Genomic DNA, 22,901 nt, shown 5'->3' with positions numbered 1-22,901 from the left:
AAGCAGAGGCTACAGAGAAAGTTACATAACCTCATCCATGGGAGAGGAGGCTCCATATTTGATCCGTTCATTTTTTCTTTCTCGCTGGTCTTCTCCAGCTCCCAGACCCTGAGGCACACAGCTGGACTATTCTGCACCCCCAGCACTGGGTCCTTCATCCCCTCCTCCAGCTGAGCATGGGGCCCTTCAAGCAGGAAGCAGAAGCTACATTACCTCTTTCTTTTGTAACCTCATGAGTAACATGATGAAGTGTTGAGAACACATAAGGTTTTCAATATACATCTGTGGAGTCATCATTTTCTCTAATGTGGATTAAAAAAAAAACACAACTCCATGTAATATCTAAATTTTAGCTCTATCATAAAAAGAAGTGTCCCATTGCATAATCTTTGGAATGATTGGTGAAAAGTGTTCAGTGGCTTTTCACGGTGACATATCCCTCTTGTGTCAAATAGGATCAAAACCATTTGGTATCAGAGGAACAGAGCTGGGGCATGTGTGTAGGGACAGGGAGCTCACAGTGTGTAGGGACAGGGAGCCACCAACAAGCCCCTTTTCTCTTCATCAAAAACCCAAGTATATTTCCTGTGAATTCACAAAATCATTTTGCTGTATTTAAAATTCCAAATACTTTTCAAGCACTCACCTGGACCATCCACCTTGATATATGGGCCACAGGAAGGTGAGATATAAAAGAGGTTGATTGGAAACAGCTCTGGGTTGTAAGTTCTGCCACTAGTCTGGCTGTGTGATAGTAAACAAGTGTCATCCCTTATCTGTGCCTCAGTTTCTGTCTGCAAAACAAAGAAGTTGAACTTGAAAGAGGTAAAATCTAATAACTCCCAGCCTTACAGCCTAGGTTTAAGCCTCTAACCTCACACTAGGAATTCTGTAGGAACTTCACTGCCTGGGCACTCCCAGCAGCTTTATGCATTAGCACCCATGATTTCTCTGACTCTCTTAAAGCTATCTTGTCTTACACAAGATTTTAATCCTAATGTCCAACAAAGTCAAAGAGAGTCAGCTTCTAAAATGAAAAGATTAATGTTGCTATGGATAGGAGAGAAACCAGAGGGAGATTATTACATGAGCATAAGAATTCTATCTTGTAGGATTTTTTTTTTTTTCTTCACAGCAAATAAGGTTTATGGATTGCAAGGAGGACTCTGTTGCATTAAAATTAGTCTTTTTTTACAGTATTTTCCCATTTAAGCCTCACATGGGCAGCCTGCTGGATTGGGCCTGGAAAGGCAGACTCACTAGTTTTTCAATTTAGTTTGTTAATAGCCTGCCTTTCATAAAAGCATCAGGCACAGTCACACCAATCCCTAAATCAATAGGATGATACAGCAATGCCTCACAGAAATGATATTTTTGAAATAAATATATACCATTTCAGCCAGGCCTGTTTGACATCAAATTTATATACTCAATAAGAAAGCACAATTAATGGTCCAAAACTGTATTTTCCTTCACCTATTTCACATTTCAAGAAGCACAGGATTTCTTAAGAAAAAAATAATAAAAGAAGGAAAGAAAAAGGACAAAAAAGTATTCCTTTCATAAATGGAATGAAGGTATTAAAAAACAATGCTGGCTTGTTGCTGCCTCCCCTCAGCCCATCTATCTTTCCTCCAATCTCATTTCTCTCTTGGTTCTGGTCTTTGCACAGATGTTTCCTCTTTAGAGAAAATGTCCTTGACGACCCATGTAAAATAGCACCCCTTCCTGCCCCTTTATCCTGCTCTTCATAACATTTCTTACAGTATATATTTATCGTCAACCCTCTGCCCAACAAATGTAAGCTCCCTAGGATCAGGAACTTTGTTCTTTTGTTCAACACTCTAACCCCAGTCCCCAGAAAAGTGCCTGACTTCTGGTAAGTGTCCAAAGGAAATCTGTGAATAAATGAATGAATGGATGGATGGATGAATAACTACCCCATTTCCTCTCCAAGGTGTATGGATCATATCCATACGGTAAAATAGATATAGAGAACATACAAACCTTCCCCTTACTAAACCAATCGATCAGTAAGGGTGTATTATTTTTTATAACATTTCCATCTGGTGTATTTGTGTGTGTGTGTGTGTTTAGTATGTACACATGTTAGGAGATTATTCTATGTTATTATAAATAATGTAAGATAATAACAAAGCTATACTAATTGGGGAATACTACCAATATTATCGGGCTTACCTGTATCCCTTCTTTGTGTCCCCACTTGCTAAGGAAAACTTTATCCTTACCTTCATAGGTTTTCTATTTTCCTACCCCTTTAATGCTTACATCCATTTATACCAGCCTAAACTGTAGCAAAAGTGGAGGGAAAAAATGTTATGAAAAGTTGCTATGAGTTACTAGTGGGGAACTCTTTTATGGTCTTTGAAAAATCTAATGAAAGACAGAAACTACATTTTAACTCTTTTAAAATTACTCTTGGTTGGTGAGTTGTGTTTCACTGAGTCCAACACATGTTAAGGCTGTATTGCATGGGACCACAGGCTACACTTGGGTTTGGTTTGATGATCTCTGCATGAGACTTGTACTTGTTAAGGTACCCTCTCCAGCTGTAACTCAGGCAGAATCATCTTCCTAGACTAGTATCAAGAGTGCATTTCATGAGTGCCTAGGCCTATTGTACTTGTATTGTCAAGAAGTTTGTGTTGACCCAACCAAAGTCATCATTGTTTTTGGACTGCAAAAACTAAGGAAAATTACAAAGATTTCAGACTACAATAATGACTGAATTCCAAATTTGGGGGAAAATATGGACAGAAATCAATGTTTTAAGTAAGAATCAACCTTGCATGCTCTTAATCAGATAAAGGTGTTGAAAAATTCCCTTAACAATATTTGAACAGGATATTAAGTATTTTGTTCTAACTTCTACAGACATCTATTTTCTGAAGAAATCAGTCATTTGGGGGCAAAGAGTAGAGAACAGTGTCAAGTTGAAGCAGATCCATGAAGAGCTTAACTGGCATGAGCACAGGCTATGAGGGTCTTGGCTCTGTCCTGCCTGAGACTAAAACCAGCATTGGAACTTCTTGTTCAAGCTATTTGATTAAAAAAAAAAAAAGAATCTTATGGTATCTGAAGCCTACCTTTCCCATGTGCCCTTTCCACGTACCACCGAGAAGTTACTGTGCTCATAACTGAAGGAAAAGGACTGTTAATCATGTTTAGAGCATGCCACTGAAACAGTAGCAGAATAAACAGCTATAGAGGCTGAAAATTGATGGCATCTAAGGGAGAATTTAAAGGACCAGTATCTGTCTACTTTGTTGCAGGACATTCTGCCAAACTGTGGTGCAAAGAAAATGAAGTATATACGATGGTCTCTTCCTTTCAGCAGAGATAAACTATAGGCAAACAAATGCACCATAAGTCAATGTGGACCACTCAACCAGGATTATGGGAAACCAGGGTGTTTGGTCAAGTAGGCTACAGATAAAGATGCATCTGAGCCAGACTTTGAAATGTGTCATTTCCCCAGGTCTTTATGAGAATAACCACATAAATAGAATAACGCTGATTTTTCTAAATACTGGTTCATCATGGAACATCAGTTTAATTCATTAGTAATCAGTAGTTACTCTCATTGTGTATATATGCTGTGCTAAGCAAGGTATTACATCTAATCATTACAACTTCCCTATAGACATAATGGGCATTATTATTGCTCTTTTTTTTAACAGATTAGGAAACTGAGGCATAGGGAGGTTAATAACTTGTTCATAGTCCCAGAGGTTAAGGATCCAAGGCTCCAACCATAGTCTATCTGATGCCAAAGTCATTGGACTCAATCCTGCATTAATAAAAGCTGAATCTCACTGTACATTTGTCATGAGCCAGCGGCCGTTCTAAGCACTGTGTGAGTGCAATTCACTTAACACTTACAACACTGTAGGGAAAATTCAATTATTTCTCATTTTACGTACAAAGAAACAAGAAAAGAGAGATCAAGATATTCGTCCAAAGTCACACAGCTAGAATGTTACAGAGCTGGGATACAACCCTGGTAGTTGATTTGAGAGTCAAGTTCATAAGCCATACACACTAATGCCTCTCAAGTTTCACATTATGCAAACTGTTCTACATGCATCTACTGTATTCTACCCCACAGTGTGGTTTTAAGGTGTGGAGATGGTGTTGACATTTAAACCCTGATTAATCTTTCACCATTCATCTGACTAGTTATTTTAATTTTTACGTACAACCAGAACAAGCTACCTTGACTTGGGAAAGTATACAGAGAATTATCAGAGAGCTGTGGAAGGTCCCATTGGCTCAAAAAACTTCTCTACAGATCCCAGTCAAGTTTTTAAATTTCCAATGTGTTGGTGGTAAGAAGAGAGACCTTTATCAGAGGTAAAACTCAGAGTTATGGTTAGATTGAATGACTTTCCTTTGAAAGAATGGACCAGAGGACTGAGCAGTCAGGATGGGTTGAGGAGAATGAGGGACACTAAAGGTAAAATTTGCAATGGGCTGCTTCGGTACTCAGCAGGCAACACTCAGGACACTAAACTCTATGGAAGGAAAGGGCATCTGCAGAAAGAAGAAAGAATCTCTGGTGGGAAAATAGATGGGAAAGGATAGAAATCTTCAATGGTCTCTGCATCATTTCCTGTGATCTGAACTTTGTCTGAGGAACCATGGCCAAGTCCCATAAGGCAATGGAGGAATACCAGCCTCAATGCAGCCACATCCCCATATTTGTAACGGGTACAGACTTAGAGAGAGACCAATGTTGTGTAAAACATGAGGTTCAGAAAAGAGAATGATATTGGTCAGTATCAATGGCCAAGCTTTAGCATGAGGGTAAATCTCTCCTTTCCCTCTGTGTGGGCTTATCTGTTGTAACCGCCTCTCCTCCACATGTACTGCTTAGTCAGGGGATATGACTATGAGGCTACATTTTGTCAATAATGAGTTGAGTGTTTAGGGGAACATACTTTACCTCCTGGGCCATCGTATCTTTACTTGTGTGCTATTGTCATGGCTTTTATTAGACAAACATAAATTATGGGTGCCATATATACACAGTGTGCTTTCTACTCTGGCTCAAATAGCACCCTAAGCAACACCATGAGGTGAATATTCTTTTTTCAATATGTATTTTTAATGAGGTATAATTGATTTATATTAGTTGCAGATATACAACATAGTGATTCAGAATTTTTATAGATTATACTCCATTTAAAATTATTATAAAATATTAACTATATTACCTATGCTGTATCATAAATAATTGGAGCTTATTTATTTTATACACAGGAGTTTGACCTCTTCATCTCCTACCCCTAACTTGTCCTTCCCTTTTCCCTATCCCCATTGGTAACCACAAGTTTGTTTTCTGTATTTGTGAGACTGTTTCTGCTTTGTTATATTCAGTTGTTTGTTTTATTTTTTAGATCCCACATATAAATGATAATGAACAATGTTTGTCTTTTTGTGTCTGACTTATTTCATTAAGCATCATACCCTCCGAGTCCATCCATGTTGTTGCAAATTGCAAGATTTCATTCTTTTCTATGACTGAGTAGTATCCCATTGTGTACATATGTACCACATCTTCTTTATCCATTCACCTATCAATGGGCACCTAGGTTGTTTCCATATCCTGGTTATTGTAAACAATGCTGCTATGAACACTGGGGTGCATGTATCTTTTCAAATTAGGGTTTTCATTTTCTTCAGATATATGCCCAGAAGTGGAATTGTGTGATCATATCGTAGTTCTATTTTTAGTTTTGTTTGTTTGTTTGTTTGTTTTTAATGGCTGCATTAGGTCTTAGTTGCAGCATGCAGGACCTTCACTGAGGCATGCGAGATCTTCGTTGCAGCAAGCAGGCTTCTCTCTAGTTGTGGTGTGCAGGTTTTCTCTCTCTAGTTGTGGCACACAGGCTCCAGAGTGTGTGGGCTCTGTAGTTTGCAGCACACGGGCTCTAGTTGAGGTGTGCAAGCTCAGTAGTTGTGGTGCATGGGCTTAGTTGCCCTGAGGCATGTGGGATCTTAATTCCCTAACCAAGGATCGAACCTGCGTCCTCTGCATTGGAAGGCAGATTCATTACCACTGGACCATGAGGGAAGTCCCCTATTTTTAGTTTTTTGAGGAAAGTCCATACTGTTCTCCATAGTGGCTGCACCAACTTACATTCCCACCAACAGCGTACAGGGTTCCCTTTTCTCCACATTCTCACCAACATTTGTTATTTGTGGCCTTTTTGATAATAGCCTATCTCACAGGTGTGAGGCAATAGCTCATTATTATTTTGATTTGCCTTTTCCTGATGATTAGTGATGCTGAACATTCTTTCATGTGCCTCTTGGCCATCTGTATGTCTTCTTTGGAAAAATGTCTCTTCAGGTCTTCTGCCCATTTTTAATTGGGTTGTTTGTTTTTTTGATATGAAGTTGTATGAGCTGTTTATATATTTTTGATATTAACTCATCGGTCATATCATTTTCAAATGTCTTCTACCATTAAGTAGGTTGTCTTTTCATTTTGTAGATGGTTTCCTTTGCTGTGCAAAGGCTTTTAAGGTTAATTAGGTCCCATTTGTTTATTTTTGCTTTTGTTTCCTTTGCTTTAGGAGACAGATGGAAAAATATTGCTATGATAGACATCAAAGAGTGTTCTGCCTATGTTCTCTTCTAGGAGTTTTATAGTTTCCAGTCTTACATTTAAGTCGTTAATAAATTTTGAATTTATTTGTGTATATCATGTGAGAAATTTTTCTAATGTCATTCTTTTACATGTAACTGTTCAGTTTTCCTAACATCACTTATTGAAGAGACTGTTTTTTCTCCATTGTACATTCTTTCTTCCTTTGTTGTAGATTAATTGCCCATAAGTATGTGGGTTTATTTCTGGGCTTCCTATTCTGCTCCATTAATCTATGTATTTGTTTTTGTACCAGTACCATAGTGTATTGATTACTGTACCTTTGTAGTATAATCTGAAGTCAGAGAGCATAATACCTCAAGCTCTGTTTTTTTCTCAAGTTTGCTTTGGGTATTCGGGGTCTTTTGTGTTCTCAAACAAATTTTAGGTTTGTTTGTTCTAGTTCTGTGAAAAATGTCATTAGTATTTTGACAGGTGAAGTTAATGTTCTTAACCCCAATTTATGGGTGAAAAATTGGGCAGTCAGACACCCTGTAACTTAGTAATAGTTAGAAAGCTTGTGGGGACCAAGCCAAGATTTGATCTCAGTTCTGTTTGATTCCAGAAATGATGCATTTCACCACTGCTGCCTTCTTGTTTTCTTATATCATGCCTAATCTTCTGTTATGAAAATAAAAATCTAAATAAATAATTAAACTTTATTCCTTTTCAAAGGAATATTTCAGGCAGCAGTATGCTGGGGACCTCAGGTTTTGATACAGATGGGGAGTCAGAAAGGGTGTCCATCTTATACCTATTAAACAGACTCGAACAATTTCTAGTCCATGGGCCCATATGCCTGACTGTTCTCAACACCCGAAGTTTTGATTGTGTCTCTGATTTTATTTGCTGATAGTTCAAGTGTGACTACTTTCTGGCCTGGAGATGTGAATGCAAGGATGGTGGGGTGGGTTTAGGGAGAAATTTAATTTAATTTAAATTGTATTTTTGAGCAAACAAGACACTTGGATATCATTCTGTATGTACTGGAATATGTCCCTCAGCATATTCATCCAGGCATACTTAAACCTAAAATTCCCCACATCCTGAGGCTACACTTGCAGTAAACAGCATTAAAATTTGGATGGAGGATGCAAATCTGAGACTTGTGAGTCCTGAGTTTTGATTGGAAGACAACAGAGGCCACAGATTAATTCAGAATGAATGGCATGTCCTCTGCACGATGATGTCTGTGAACTAGGAAAAAAAAATCAATAGGTCAGCTCATCCACTGACCACAGTAGCTTACCTGCCAACCCATTGCAGTAGACCCAGGAAATGCAGGGAAATCTATAACAAAAAGGAAATATAAAGTAATGCTGGCTTTAATTATGAAAAAGTGTTCAAAAAACATGAAATAATGTTGATCATCATTTATTCATAAAAAAGTTGGTCGTGAGTCAGTTTTGTGGACAAGATGCTGAAAATTCAGTCATAAAGACTCTGCATCCATTTCGTCTGTGGAAATAGAGTTTACCAGTGGTTATAGGCCTTTACTCAAAAGCTGCATCTGACATATTTATATTAGGTTTCCTGACTCCTCACCCAATTCAGACAAATTAACCATCTGTCTTGTTGGATAAGAGGAATCTTCTCAGTAAAGATCATTGTTCCCAAGTCATTTATTCCAAACACAGTCACTTGAAACCAGGGTTTAGTGCAATCACCCTAAAGATTAAGGTTCTTTTTTATGAACACCTAGCACACAGGCCAGAGATGCTACAAAGCCTCCAGGGGTTGCACATCATGCTCTCATTGACCTGTACTGTTTTCCTGCAGGCTACTGATATGTGATTTGTGTGAGTTCACACCAGCATGGAAAAGTTAATCCACAAACTGTCCAGCATGGGATTTTTCAGGTTACCATTTTAGGAAAATGCTGCTTGTCTCATCAAGACTGAAACCTTGCCAAAGTCTCAGCCTCACCACTTTCTTGCTGGTTTCACCATTCAACAATTCCTGCCAACATCTTTACAATACTTTACCCTCCTCAAATGACTTTATCTAATTCCATCCACAAAATAATCCCTCCCCTCCATTACGATTTTTCTCACTTTCGAGTTGAAGAAATAGATTTAAATATTCAGGAAGTGGTCCAGACAGAAAGATACAGCAGAGCTAAAGTTAAACCAAGATTTCATGGCAGTGGGTTCTGTCTTCCATCCTCCCTTACCCCTGCCTGGGGCCCCTGACTTAAACCCGACGTCCAGAACTCCCTTCATTTCCGTTACTCCTCCCTGTGATATTGCTTCCAGAATGCATTATGCAGGCATTCTCCACTGCCACCCGCCCCCCCCCACCCCAGTCTTATAAGCTTCCCCCTTAGGGCTCTGTTTAAATATATCAACCGACTACTTTCTTTTGGTCTCTACTTCTCAGTGTAGAAGGCTTTTCAACTAACTTTCAGAACCAATAAACAATAATCTCATTCACAGCACAGTGAAACTGATAATATCTGAAAGTATATGACCTTTCAGAATATTTGGATTTTGAGATAAAATTAATTGAAGAGTCCAAGAAATTAATTCCCAATAATGAAATTTTAGACATGATAACTAGATTGGGATTGTTTATTGCTTGACTTTATGCACACCAAGCTTTTTCAAGAACTTACATCTACCAAACCTTTTCTTCAGGTCTACATTTCCTTTAGGGTTAATTTAACTAAAATTGAAGTTGGAAAACTGATTATGGAATGATCTGGTAGAAGCAGAAAGAGTGACTTCTGGAAGCATCTTTGACCTCCAAATCTTTCTTACACTACCTATAATACAGCTTAAAATTCCACAGCCATTTATTCCTTTAGGTTATGCATTTCTCTACCCATATATCTCTTTAAAAGTGGAAAATGGTCTGAGAGCAGACTTCATTAAGCTATTTTCAATGTCTAATACTTCGTGGTAAATGAGATAATTAGATACTTTTGTCAATCAGAAGAATAGCCATAGCACATGCCTGACAAATGATAAGTACTCAGTGACTGTAACTGTCATCATTTTATTATCAAGTGAATGTGGGCAAAGTATCACATCTGCATTTGGGGTCACTATTAATGTAGAGGTATCATTGGATGTGTGTTTCCTTACTGATTAGTGCTTTGTTTGACTGTGTAATCAAGGACAAAATATTTAATAACTCTGAGCCTCAATTTCCCTATTTAAAAATGGCATTCATAATTTCTACCTCATTGGTGATTGTAAAGATTAAGTGAAATGAAAATAAGTGGGTGTAGTGAAGTATACATTGATCTCACATGTAAGGTATCCATTAAAAATAAAGGCATTCTCGATGGATGCAACTGTTTTTACACCTGAGTGCCAGAAATAACATAAGCCCAGCTGCCCCTGAGCTCCCTGAGCCTTCTGGTCCTATTCAGCCCAGGGGCTCATTGCAAGATCACTGTGCCCAACAGCTTGTCCTGGATGGTGATAGTCCTCAAACTGCAGGTTCTGTCAGAGACAGCTAACTTGTAAGGTTCTAGATCTTTCATGGTCAAGATTCAAAAAACACTTTTCGGAAATAATTGGGGGAAGGTGTCTGAGACCTCTATAGGTTGAAGAGACTGATATCTTGGAGTTTTAAAAAATTTGTACATCCTGCCCCCCCATCCCCCCCATCCCCTTTCACAGCATTGCTCAGAGTGGTTCTGTCTCCAGGCCGGCAGATCCAAGACAACATGCCCATAGACTGCATTCGTCCACACCTTGGGTGAGTAATTGTCAATCTGAGACCCATCTCTGTAAGTCTGATTGACATAACTGTGACCAGATCTTAGGCAGCCCCACCTGGAGTCCTTGGTGAGACCTCCAAAGTCATATAAACCCCACCAGGGAGAGGGGCCTTTCAGAAATGTTACTTACACTGTTTCAATGCCATTTCTTTGCTGTGCTGTTATTGATCATTTATAGTTTTAACAAAATTGTTTGTATTTAAGGTATAAATCATGATTTAATAAACATATACATAGTGAAATAATTTCTTAGTCAAACTACTTAATATATCTATCTCATCTCATAGTTACCATTTTGTGTGTGTGTGTATGTGTGGTGAGAACACCTGAAATCTATTCTGTTAGCAAATTTCCAGGGTTCAATACAATATTAATAACTCTACTCATTGTGCTGTACATTAGATTGCTAGACTTCTTTATCCTATAAAACTGCAACTTTGTAATTTTTGGCCAACATCTCCCCTTTGCTCCACCTCCCTATGTCTGGTAACCACAATTCTACTCTCTGCTTCTATATATTCATCCCCGTGGTGATAAAGTGTGAGAGGCAGCCTTCTAGACATTCTTGAACACTATAAATAGCTGGAAATACCATATTTGGCACTTATTTGGTCACTGAATTGGATAATTGGATAGTCTTGATCTACGTGCATGGTATCTCTACGTAATCTCTTGAGCTAACTTTCTGGGATATTTTAAACTGTTTGCTACAACAAACACATTGGGGTGACACCTGGGGTAGAATTTCTGTCTCATGTACTTTCCATCAGTGGCATCCACATAATGCTGAATATGGTGTCAGAAATTCGACAGTTGGAACCCCCTTTGTCTATCAAACTATTCCATAATCTGGGGGGTTAATGCTTGATTACCATGGGCTTTATCATGTTTCAATATTTCACTCTGTCTTAATACATGTATTCTGAACAGAGTAACACAAGAGCAACAAAAACAAAATAAAAGTTGAAGTGGATATGTTTGGACCTTAGAGACATGTGTAATGTCCCTGAAACCAGATTCTTACTTAGAATACTGTCTCCATGTGTCAGAATTGAAGCCTCTTTCACTGTTCTGAGAGATACCATGGGAAAAGACCAACTCCAAAGAGTTTTCAAAATTGGTCCCAGTGAAAGTCTACTATTCCATTTAGAGATGGAAAAAAAATTCCCCAATTTTTGAGTCTTACAAGTACACTAGCAGGAGTGAGGGTATCTAGTGGCAATGTGTCTAGAACCTACTTCCCTCTTCAGAATGTGCCTCAGATACTTAAACAAATGTGAGGAACCCTGGTTCCCCTCATCCCAGGGACAAAATGCCAGAAGGAAGTATTTGGGATGTTCTCAACTCTAATAATACCATCCCTGCCAAGCCCAGAAGGGTCTGAGATGAGCACTTGTAGCCATAAGTGGACAAAAAGTATAATCATACTTTGTGCTTGAGGTCTCTTTCATTTTTCAGGGTTCCAAACTCCCTGCTCTAATATGACATCTCCCTATTTCCATCTACATTCTTCATATCTGGATGCTGCCTTTTTGCCTCATCTCTTGAATGGAACTTTCTTCTGGATTTCTTGATTAGCTTCAGATATCATTATCGCCCCTCCCTGCTCTCACATGGATTGCTCTTGACACTGCACTCCATGTCCATAAACCAGGTTCACTGATCATCCCTACCTCCAAAAGCCCTCCTACAACCTTAGCCTGACCAGCTCTCAAACAGGAGTACTTGGATAATTTTAAGGTAACCACATAACTCCATCTCAAAATCTCAAACTCTCTACTCACCATATTCTTAAATGTTTGCTTTTATATTCCTATGACTTTGCCTGAAGTTTCTGATTGCTTTTGAAATATACACACCCTTGAAGAAGGTAAATTTTACACTTTATCAAACATGTTCATCTCCATACAAATGAAATGTTCACATCTTTTTAAAAGGTGGTAGAAGAGAGAGGTAGGGTAAAAAAATGTGAATCCTAACCTCCAGACTGTAGTTGGGGTAGAAAAACCTGTCTGTGAGGAAGCAATAAAACCTTTGCTCCTGAAGATGTAAGTTGCCACCCTCTCAATGTTGTGAAGTACTGGCCCCAGTGTAGCATTTTTCTCCATGAACTACAACCGCCTGTAACAAAAGTTTCTGATAGGCACTCACCCCTATTTGGGTCTAGGCTGTAAATATTTTCCCATACCCAAAAACTGATGCCTGAACTTTACAATGCACATATTGAATAAATATATTTTGATAAATAAACTTGCAAGCTGCTATATGCATTGCATGTAAACTTTTTTTAAGCAAAGATTTCAATTTTATAGACTGTAAAATATGATTATTGCTCTATTTATCTTGATGTACCTCTATGAAAATGTGACTGCTGTGATTGGAAAGTCGTGCCATATAACTAAAATTAGGTACTTTATTTGGAATTTTAAGATATCTCCTGCCCAATATGTATAACCATAACTACCTTGAAAAATTAGTTGTTTTTTGCATAAATATTTGCAAGTGCTCTGGCTATAATCCTGAAGTGGTTTGTATGCATTGTGAGAGAGGAGGAGCTGGTCACTGATTTAAAAACAGGGTTCAAAAATTCAAGTTAGGATGAGGAGAGGCACCTTCAAGATGGCAGTGGAATAAGACACGGAGATCAACTTCCTCCAGACAAATACAACAAAACTACATCTACATGTGGAACAACTCCTACAGAACACCTACTGAACACTGACAGAAGACCTCACTTCCCAAAAGGGAAGAAGCTCCCCACATACCTGGGTAGGGCAAAAGAAAAAAGGAAAAACAAAAACAAAAGAACAGGGATGGGACCTGTACCTCGTGGAGGGAGCTGTGAAGGAGGAAAACTTTCCACACACTAGGAAGCCCCTTCACTGCTGGAGACAAGGGGTGGTGGAGGGGGAAGCTTCAGAACCATGGAGGAGAGTGCAGCAACAGGTGTGCAAAGGGCAAAGTGGAGAGATTCCCACACAGAGGTTTGGTGCCAACCAGCACTCACCAGCCTGAGAGGCTTGTCTGCTCACCCACTGGGGCAGGTGGGGGCTGAGAGCTGAGGCTCGGTCTTTGGAGGTCAGATCCCAGGAATAAGACTGGGGTTGGCTGCGTGAACACAGCCTGAAGGGGGCTAGTGCATCACAGCTAGCTGGGAGGGAGTCTGGGAAAAACTCTGGATCTGCCTATGAGGCAAGAGACCATTGTTTCAGGGTGCATAAGTAGAGGGGATTCAGAGCACTGCCTAAACAAGCTCCAGAGAGGGGCGCGAGCTGCAGTTATCAGTGCAGACCCAGAGACGGGCATGAAATGCGAAGGCTGCTGCAACAGACACCAAGAAGCCTGTGTGCAAGCACAGGTCACTATCCGCACCTCCCCTCCAGGGAGCCTGTGCAGCCCGCCACTGCCAGGGTCCTGTGATACAGGGACAATTTCCCTGGGAGAACACATGGCACACTGCAGCCTGTTGCAAAGTCACGCCGGCCTCTGCCACTGCAGGCTTGCCACACAACTGGTACCCCTCCCTCCCCCTAGCCTGAGTGAGAGAGAGCCCACTACTCAGCTGCTCGTTTAAACTGTCTGGGTGGGGAAGAGTTGCCCTCAGACAACCTACATGCAGAGGCGGGGCCAAATCCAAAGCTGAACCCCAGGAGCTGTGTGAACACAGAAGAGAAAGAGAAATTTCTCCCAGCACCCTCAGGAGCAGAGGATTAAATCTCCACAATCAATTTGATGTACCCTGCCTCTGTGGAATACCTGAAAAAACAATGAATCATCCCAAAATTGAGGCAGTGGTCGTTGGGAGCAAATGTAAACTTGGGGTTTGCTTTCTGCATCTAATTTGTTTTTGGCTTTATTTTTTTTGTAGTTTAGTATTTAGAGATTATTATCATTGGTAGATATGTTTATTGATTTGGTAGCTCTCTTCCTTTTATATATATATATAGTTATATATATATATAGTTATATATATATAGTTATATATATATAGTTATATAATTTACTTTTTCTCTGTTTTGAGTGTGTATGTGAATACTTCGTTGTGTGACTTTGTCTGTACAGCTTTGCTTTTGCCATTTGTCCTTGGGTTCTGACTGTCCACTTCTTTTTTGTTTTTTGCTTTGTTTTGTTTTTAGTATAGAGTTTAGCACTTGTTATCTTTAATAGATTAGTCTTTGGTTGGGTTGCTCTCTTCTTTCTTTCTCTCTTTTTCTTATTACTTTTTAATTATTTTATATTTAACAATATTTTTTCTATTCTAATAACTTTATTTTATTTATTTCTTTTCTTTCTTTTTTCTCTTTCTTTCTTTCTTTCTTTCCTTCTTTTCCTTCTGAGCCATGTGACTGACAAGGTCTTGGTGCTCCAGCTGGGGGTCAGGCCTGAGCCTGTTAGGTGGGAGAGTGGAGTTCAGGACATTGGTTCACCAGAGACTTCACAGCCCCATTTAATATCAAGAGGTGAAAGCTATCTCAGAAATCTCTATCTTAATGCAAAGGCCCAGCTCCACTCAAAGACCAGCAAGCTACGGTGCTGGACACCCTATGCCAAACAACTAGCAAGAAAGGAACACAAAACCACCCATTAGGAGAGAGGCTGCCAAAACTCATAATAAGTTCACAGACATGCCAAAAACACCACCAGACGTGGTCCTGCCCACCAGAAAGACAAGGTCCAACTTCATCCACCGGAACACAAGCACCAGTCCCCTCCACCAGGAAACCTACAAAATCCACTGAACCAATCTTACCCACTGAGAGCAGACACCAAAAACACTGGGAACTATGAACATGCAGCCTGCAAAACAGAGACCCCAAACACAGAAAGTTAAGCAAAATGAGAACACAGACAAATACACAGTAGATGAAGGAGCCAGTTAAAAATCCACTAGACGAAACAAATGATGAGGAAATAGCCAGTCTACCTGAAAAACAATTCAGAGAAATGAGAGTAAAGATACCCAAAATCTTGGAAATAGAATGGAGAAAATACAAGAAATATTTAACAAGGACCCAGAAGAACTAAAGAGCAAATAAACAATGATGAACAACATAATAAATGAAATTAAAAATCCTCAAAACATTTAACAAGGACCTAGAAGAACTAAATATCAAACAAAAAATGATGAAAAACACAATAATGAAATTAAAATTCGCTAGAAGGCATTAGTAGCAGAATAATTGAGGCATAAGTACGGATAAGTGACCTGGAAGATAAAATATTGGAAATAACTACCATAGATTAGAAAAATGAAAGAAGAATGAAAAGAATAGAGGACAATCTCAGAAACCTCTGGGACAACATTAAATATGCCACCATTCGAATTACAGGGGTCCCAGAAGAAGAAGAGAAAAAAAAAAAAGGAATGAGAAAATATTTGAAGAGATTATAATTGAAAACTTCCTTAATATGGAGAAGGAAAGGGTCAATCAAGTCCAGAAAGTGCAGAGAGTCCCTTACAGGATAAATCCAAGGAGAAACATGCCAAGACACATATTAATCAAACTATCAAAAATTAAAGACAAAGAAAAAATATTAAAACAATAAGGGAAAAGCAACTATTAACATACAAGGGACCAGAGGGCAGACAGCAGAAGCAAGAACTACAATCCTGCAGCCTGTGGAACAAAAACCACATTCACAGAAAGATAGAAAAGATGAAAAGGCAGAGGGCTATGTACCAGATGAAGGAACAAGATAAAACCCCAGAAAAACAACTAAATTAAATGGAGATAAACAATCTTCCAGAAAAACAATTCAGAATAATGATAGGGAAGATGATCCAGGACCTCGGAAAAAGAATGGAGTCAAAGATCGAGAAGATGCAAGAAATGTTTAACAAAGATATAGAAGAATAAAAGAACAAAAAAACAGAGATGAACAATACAAAAACTGAAATGAAAAATACACTAGAAGGAGTCAATAGCAGAATAACGGAGGCAGAAGAACGGATAAGTGACCTGGAAGACAGAATGGTGGAATTCACTGCTGCAGAGCAGAATAAAGAAAAAAGAATGAAAAGAAATGAAGACAGTCTAAAAGACCGCCGGGAAAACAATAAGTGCAACAACATGTGCATTATAGGGGTCCCAGAAGCAGAAGAGAGAGAGAAAGGACCAGAGAAAATATTTGAAGAGATGATACTCGAAAATTTCCCTCATTTGGGAAAGGAAATAGCCACCCAAGTCCAGGAAGTGCAGAGAGTTCCATACAGGATAAACCCAATGAGAAACATGCTGAGACACATAGTAATCAAATGGGCAAAAATTAAAGACAAAGAAAAATTATTGAAAGCAGCAAGGGAAAAATGACAAATAACATACGAGGGAACTCCCATAAGGTTAAGAGCTGATTTCTCAGCAGAACCTCTACAAGCCAGAAGGGAGGAGCAGGATATATTTAAAGTGATGAAAGGGAAGAACCTACAACCAAGATACTCTACCCGGTAAGGATCTCATTCAGACTCGATGGAGAAATCAAAAGTTTTTCAGACAAGCAAAAGCTAAGAGAATTCCGGTCCAACAAACCAGCTCTACAACAAATGCTAAAGGAACTTCTCTAGGTGGGAAACACAAGAGAAGAAAAGGACCTACAAAAAAAAAAACCCAAAACAATTAAGAAAATGGTAAGAGGAACATACTTATTGATAATTCCCTTAAACGTGAATGGATTAAATGCTCCAACCAAAAGACACAGGCTTGCTGCATGGATACAAAAACAAGACCCATATATGTGCTGTCAACAAGAGACCCACTTCAGACCTAGGGACACATACAGACTGAAAGTGAGGGGGTGGAAGAAGATATTCCATGCAAATGGAAATCAAAAGAAAGCTGGAGTAGCAATACTCATATCAGATAAAATAGACTTTAAAATAAAGAATGTTACAAGAGACAGGGAAGGACATTATGTAATGATCAAGGGATCAATACAAGAAGAAGATATAACAATTATAAATATATATGCACCCAACATAGGAGCAACTCAATATATAAGGCAACTGCTAACAACTATAAAAAAGGAAATTGACAGTAACACAATAATAGTTGGGGACTTTAACACCTCACTTACACCAATGGACAGATAATCCAAACAGAAAATTAATAAGAAAACAGAAACACTAAATGACACAAAAGGCCAGATAGATTTAATTGATATTTATAGGACATTCCATCCCAAAACAGCAGATTACACTTTCTTAATTGCACACGGAACATTCTCCACGATAGATCACATCTTGGGTCACAAATCAAGCCTCAGTAAATTTAAGAAAATTGAAATCATATCAAGCATCTTTTCTAAACACAATGCTATGAGATGAGAAATCAATTACAGGGAAAAAAATGTAAAATACACAAACACATGGAGGCTAAACAATACGTTACTGAATAACCAAGAGATCACTGAAGAAATCAAAGAGGAAATCAAAAAATACCCTAGAGACAAATGACAATGAAAACACGACCATGCAAAACTGATGGGATGCAGCAAAAGCAGTTCTAAGAGGGAAGTGTATAGCAATAAAAGCCTACATCAAGAAACAAGAAAAATCTCAAATTGACAATCTAGGAGGAGCTTCAAGATGGTGGAAGAGTAAGATGCAGAGATCACCTTCCTCCCTACAAATACATCAGAAATACATCTATATGTGGAACAACTCCTACAGAACACCTAATGAACACTGGCAGAAGACCTCAGACCTACCAAAAGGCAAGAAACTCCCCACTTACCAGAGAAGGGTAAAAGAAAGAAGAAAAATCAGAGACAAAGAATAGGGATGGGACCTGCACCAGTGTAAGGGAGCTGTGAAGGAGGAAATGTTTCCACACACTAGGAAGCCCTTTCACAGGTGGAGACTGCTGCTGGCAGACAACGGGAGCTTCAGAGCCATGGAGGAGAGCACAGCATCAGAGGTGCATAGGGCAATGCAGAGAGATTCCTGCATAGAGGATTAGTGCCAACCAGCACTCACCAGCCCGAGAGGCTCCTCTGCTCACACTCCAGGATGGGTGGGGACTGGGAGCTAAGGCTCGGGCTTAGGTAGGATCCCAGGGAGAGGACTGGGGTTGGCAGCTTGAACACAGCCTGAAGAGGGCTAGTGCGCCACAGCTAGCTGAGAGGGAGTCCGGGAAAAAGTCTGGAGCTACCGAAGAGACAAGAGACATTTTCTTGCCTCTTTGTTCCCTGGTGCACGAGGAGAGGGGATTAAGAGTGTCACTTAAAGGAGCTCCAGAGACGGGTGTGTGCCGCGGCTGTCAGCGAGGACACCAGTGACGGAAATGGGATGCTAAGGCTGCTACTGCAGACACCAAGAAGCCTGTGTGCAAGCACAGGTCACTATCCACACCTTCCCTCCCGGGAGCCTGTGCAGCCCACCATTGCGAGGGTCCCATGATCCAAGGACAACTTCCCTGGGAGAATGCACGGTGGTCCTCAGGCTGGTGCAACTTCACCACAGGCTCGACCCACAATCGTACCCTTCCCTCCCCTCGGCCTGAGTGAGCCAAAGCCCCCAAATCAGCTGCTCCTTTAATCCCGTCCTGTCTGAGTGAAGAACAGATGCCCTCAGGTGACCTACATGCAGAGGCGGGTCCAAATCCAAAGCTGAACCCTGGGAGCTGTGCGAACAGAGAAGAGAAAGGGAAATTTCTTCCAGCAGCCTCAGGAGCAATGGATTGACTCTCCACAATCAACTTGATGTACCCTGTATCTGTGGAATACCTGAATAGACAACGAATCATCCCAAATTGAGGAGGTGGACTTTGGGAGCAACGATATATACATATTTTCCTTTTTTCTCTTTGTGTGAGTGTGTATCTGTATGCTTCTATGTGTGATTTTCTCTGTATAGCTTTGCTTTCACCATTTGTCCTAGGGTTCTGTCAGTCTCTTTTTTCTTTTTTTTACTTACTTAAAAAATTATTTTTTCATAAAAATTATTTTATATATTTTATGTTAATTATTTTATTTTATTTTACTTTATTTTATCTTCTTCTTTCTTTCTTTCTTTCTTTTCTCTCTTTTAATCTGAGCCGTGTGGAGGACAGGTTCTTGGTGCTCCAGCCAGGCGTCAGAGCTGTGCCACTGATGTGGGAGAGCCAAGTTTAGGACACTGATCCAAAAGAGACCTCCAAGCTCCATGTAATACCAAACGGTGAAAATCTCCCAGAGATCTCCATCTCAGTGCCAAGACCCAGCTCCACTCAATGACCAGCAAGCAACAGTACAGAACACCCTATGCCAAACAACTAGCAAGACAGGAACACAACCCCATCCATTAGCACAAAGGCTGCCTAAAATCATAATAAGGCCACAGACACCTAAAAACACACCATCACATGTGGGATTGCCCACCAGAAAGACAACATCCAGTGTCATCCACCAGAACACAGGCACTAGTCCCCTCCACCAGGAAATCTATACAACCCATTGAACCAAACTTAGTCACTGGGGACAGACACCAAAAACAATGGAAACTACGAACCTGCAGCCTGCAAAAAGGAGACCCCATGCATAGTAAGTTAAGCAAAATGTGAAGACAGAGAAACACACAGCTGATGAAGGAGCAAGGCAAAAACCCACCAGATGTAACAAATGAAGAGGAAATAGGCAGTCTACCTGAAAAAGAATTCAGAATAATGACAATAAAGATGATCCAAAATCCTGGAAATAGAATGGAGAAATTGAAAGAAACGTTTTACAAGGACCTAGAAGAGGTAAAGAGCAAACAAACAGAGATGAACAACACAATAAATGAAATTAAAAATTCTCTACAAGGGATCGATAGCAGAAAAACTGAGGCAGAAGAGTGGATAAGTTACCTGGAAGATAAAATAGTGGAAATAACTATTGCAGAGCAGAATAAAGAAAAAAGAAAGAAAAGAACTGAGAACATTCTCAGAGACCTCTGGGACAACATTAAATGCTCCAACATTCATATTATAGGGATCTCAGAAGAAGAAGAGAAAAAAGAAAGGGACTGAGAAAATATTTGAAGAGATGATAGTTGAAAACTTCCCTAATATGGGAGAGGAAATTCCAGGAAGCACAAAGAGTCCCATAAAGTATAAATCGAAGGCGAAACATGCCAAGACACATATTAATCAAATTCTCAAAAATTAAATACAAAGAACAAATATTAAAAGCAGCAAGGGAAAAACAACAAGTAACACATAAAGGAATCCCCATAAGGGTAACAGCTGATCTTTCAAATGAAACTCTGCAAGCCAGAAGGGAGTGCCAGGACATATTTAAAGTGATGAAAGACAAAAACCTACAACCAAGATTACTCTACCCAGCAAGGATATCATTCAGATTTGACGGAGAAATTAAAAGCTTTACAGACAAGCAAAAGCTAAGAGAATTCAGCACCACAAAACCAGCTTTACAACAAATGCTGAGGGAACTTCTTTAAGCAGGAAACACAAGAGAAGGAAAAGACCTACAATAATAAACCCAAAACAATTAAGAAAATGGTAATAGGAACATGCATATCGATAACTACCTTAAATGTAAATGGATTAAATGCTCTAACGAAAAGACATAGACTGGCTGAATGGATACAAAAACAAGACCCATATATATGCTGTCTACAAGAGACCCACTTCAAACCTAGGGACACATAGAGTGAAAGTGAGAGGAAGGAAAAAGATATTCCATGCAAACGGAAATCAGAAGAAAACTACAGTAGCAATTCTCATATCAGAAAAAAAAGACTTTATAACAAACACTATTACAAGAGGCAAAGAAGGACACTAAATAATGATCAAGGGATCAATCCAAGAAGAAGATATAACAATTTTAAATATTTATGCACCCAACATTGGAGAACCTCAACACATAAGGCAAATACTAAGAGCCATAAAAGGGGAAATCGGCAGTAACACAATCATAGTAGGGGACTTTAACACCGCACTTTCACCAATGGACAGATCATCCAAAATGAAAATAAATAAGGTAACACAAGCTTTAAATGATACATTGAACAAGATGGACTTAATTGATATTTATAACACATTCCATCCAAAAACAACAGAATACACATTGCTCTCAAGTGCTCATGGAACATTCTCCAGTATAGATCATACCTTGGGTCATAAAACAAGCTTAAGTAAATTTAAGAAAATTGAAATCGAATCAAGTATCTTTTCCAACCACAATGCTATGAGACAATATAACAATTACAGGAAAAACTCTGTAAGAAATACAAACACATGGAGCCTGAACAACACACTACTTAATAACCAAGAGATCAGTGAAGATATCAAAGAGGAAATCAAAAAATACCTAGAAACAAATGACAATGAAAACACAACGATCCAAAACCTATGGGATGCAGCAATAGCAGTTTAACAGGGAAGTTTATAGCCATACAAGCCTACCTTAAGAAACAAGAAACATCTCAAACAAACAACCTAAGGGTACATCTAAATCAAGAAAGAAGAACAAAAAAACCCCAAAGTTAGCAGAAGGAAAGAAATCATAAAGATCAGATCAGAAATAAATGAAAAAGAAATGAAGGAAATGATAGAAAATATCAATAAAACTAAAAGCTGGTTCTTTGAGAAGATAAACAAAATTGATAAATCATTAGCCAGATTTATCAAGAAAAAAATGGAGAATACTCAAATCAATAGAATTAGAAATGAAAAACGAGAAGTAACAACTGACACTGCAGAAATACAAAGGATCATGAGAGATTACTACAAGCAAGTATAAGCCAATAAAATGGACAACCATGAAGAAATGGACAAATTCTTAGAAATGCACAACGTGCCGAGACTGAACCAGGAAGAAACAGAAAATATGAACAGACCAATCCGAAGCACTGAAATTGAAACTGTGATTAAAAATCTTCCAACAAACAAAAGCCCAGGACCAGATGGCTTTACAGGTGAATTCTATCAAACATTTAGAGAAGAGCTAACACCTATCCTCCTCAAACTTTTCCAGAATATAACAGAGGGAAGAACACTCCCAAACTCATTCTACGAGGCCACCATCACTGTGATACCAAAACCAGACAAAGATGTCACAAAGAAAGAAAACTACAGGCCAATATCACTGACGAATATAGATGCAAAAATCCTCAACAAAATACTAACAAACAGAATCCAACAGCTCATTAAAAGCATCATACACCATGATCAAGTGGGGTTTATCCCAGGAATGAAAGGATTCTTCAATATACGCAGTCAATCAATGTGATACACAATAGTAACAAATTGAAGGAGAAAAACTATATGATCATCTCAATAGATGCAGAAAAAGCTTTTGAAGAAATTCAACACCAATTGATGATAAAAACCATTCAGAGAGAGGAAGGGGCAAGATGGCGGAAGAGTAAGATGTGGAGATCACCTTCCTTCCCACAGATACATTAGAAATACATCTACATGTGGAACTGCTCATACAGAACACCCACTGAACACTGGCAGAAGACGTCAGACCTCCCAAAAGGCAAGACTCTGCCCATGTACTTGGGTAGGGGAAAAGAAA

The 22,901-nt window shown here is 39.1% G+C and overlaps 1 long non-coding RNA gene across 1 annotated transcript in view; it reads left to right on the top strand.

Annotated features, from left to right (window-relative positions):
• Positions 1-540: 540 nt before the first annotated feature.
• The window catches only part of LOC309639239, a 180,926-nt gene continuing 158,565 nt past the window's right edge, over positions 541-22,901 (top strand). Inside the window, exon 1 of the long non-coding RNA XR_014251545.1 lies at positions 541-22,061. This is a non-coding gene — a long non-coding RNA (uncharacterized lncRNA). The remainder of the gene's footprint in view (positions 22,062-22,901) is intronic.

The sequence above is a fragment of the Balaenoptera physalus genome (genome assembly GCF_965194825.1).
Source record: "Balaenoptera physalus genome assembly, chromosome: 12".
Classification (NCBI taxonomy): Eukaryota; Metazoa; Chordata; class Mammalia; order Artiodactyla; family Balaenopteridae; genus Balaenoptera; species Balaenoptera physalus.
This window is presented reverse-complemented; position numbering and strand designations above follow the sequence as displayed.